The sequence below is a fragment of the Pteronotus mesoamericanus genome, unplaced genomic scaffold (assembly GCF_021234165.1).
Source record: "Pteronotus mesoamericanus isolate MK-2021 breed Mesoamerican mustached bat unplaced genomic scaffold, CSHL_Meso_final contig_94, whole genome shotgun sequence".
In the NCBI taxonomy this organism is placed as follows: Eukaryota; Metazoa; Chordata; class Mammalia; order Chiroptera; family Mormoopidae; genus Pteronotus; species Pteronotus mesoamericanus.
The window spans coordinates 9983386-9985067 of record NW_026555285.1 but is presented as its reverse complement, the minus strand read 5'-3'; the positions used below and the strand labels follow the sequence as shown (position 1 = coordinate 9985067).

Here is a 1682-nt window from a genome sequence, read left to right as displayed (position 1 = left end):
CACATACAGATTAATACACCCTCTAGAGAAGAAATAAACAGATCAATTTGTGACTACTGACCTGTCTCCAGTTTATACCACCAGAAAGGCTGATATAATAGTTATTTTCCCGGAAGCCTTTTTTTGGCAGTCAAACAGGAAGAAGCTCATGAGGAACCCCAGGGAGCAGCCTTCTCCACTAGGCTGCAGCAATTAGGTTTATCACAGGAAACAACCCAATGATTCAGTCTTTGGCATCTCCCACTCCATCCGCATTGATGGCAAACATAGCTTCAGCCTCAGGAAGACAGGGAAAGTCATAGATTTTGCAGATTCTGGTTTCTCCTCTTCTTTTTCTCAGGTAAAGTCAGGTTGTTGAAGCATGAACAATGATATTTCCTCCAATAGGTTTTTTAGGATCTGCAGCAAACATGGCTGCACCATCCACTTGGGCTACCACCTGGTTGGTGATTACCACTGCTACACCAAACTCATCAGCAAGTCGCAGAAGCATCCGCAGAAAGCTGGCCAAGTGCATCTGCCGGGCTGAAAGTTCACCTCGACCAGTATAGTCTGTTCTGTAGAGGGCAGTGGCACTGTCTACAATTAGCAGCGCATACCTGGACTCTACCATCATAGCTGATGCCTGATGAAGTAGCTGGGTCTGTTGGTCTGTACTGAACCCACGAGCGTATGCTACATTATCTAGGACATCACTGCCAGAGAGACCATGTCTCTCAGCCACTGCTAACAGTCGTTCTGACCTAAAGGTACCCTCGGTGTCAATGTACCTGGCCTTTCCTTCACCTCCACCTCGGTCAATGGGAAGCTGGCATGTTACAGCCAATGTATGATAGATCTGGGTCTTCCCAGTTCAGAATTCTCCAAACATCTCTATGATGGATCCAGCCTCAATTCCTCCTTGAAGTAGTTTGTCGAGCTCTTTGGAACCAGTTGTAATCTGTATGATCTCTGAACGCCTTTGGTGGAACTCAGTTGCAGTGGTGAAACCCATTGGAACTAATTTAGCTGCCTCGGTCAGAATTTTATCAGCTTTGGCTTCACTAATCCCCTTAATGTTTATTAGCTCTTTCTTTGGTGCATAGGCAACAGCCTCCACAGTATGGAATCCAGCTTCTTCCAATTTCTTTACATCATTGGCATTTATGCTACATTGCTCGAACCATGAAATAGGTTGTGGGCCAAAGCTCTCTTCTTCCACTGAAGTATCTGCATTTTCTTCAAGCTGCATCTGCATTGCCAACACTCAGCGTTCAATACTGTGCCTGCAGTGCTACTCACTCCCGCAGGCTGTGCACTCCGACCTCTGTCTGCTGGCCTGGCACACACCAGACCCTGGACACACTCCAGATGCCCTCACTTGTGCCCCACTTCTCTATTCCCTTTCTCCCACCTTCTACACACAACCCAAGTGAGTTTCAGCTCTCAACTACATGCCTTGGGGAACGCCTCAGCTACCCTCAGGCCTGTATCTGGTTGTAGCGCGCTCTCTGTCTGGCAAGTTTCGTCTCCTCTGCTTTTTAAGTGAGATCCTAGAATCTGATTTTCTCTCCTGGGCATTTGTCACTAAATTCATCACTAACCATATTACACTCAAGTTGTGCAATGGTGCAGCTACCTTCCCCGCCCACTGTGTTGTCTTAGACATCAAGAGCTTACAGGCTGGTCTCCAGCACTGTGGA

At 47.2% G+C, this 1682-nt stretch overlaps 1 pseudogene; it reads right to left on the bottom strand.

The window, feature by feature from the left end:
* Window positions 1–223: 223 nt before the first annotated feature.
* LOC129081087 (DNA repair protein RAD51 homolog 1-like) lies at window positions 224–1237 on the bottom strand (annotated as a pseudogene).
* Window positions 1238–1682: the final 445 nt, after the last annotated feature.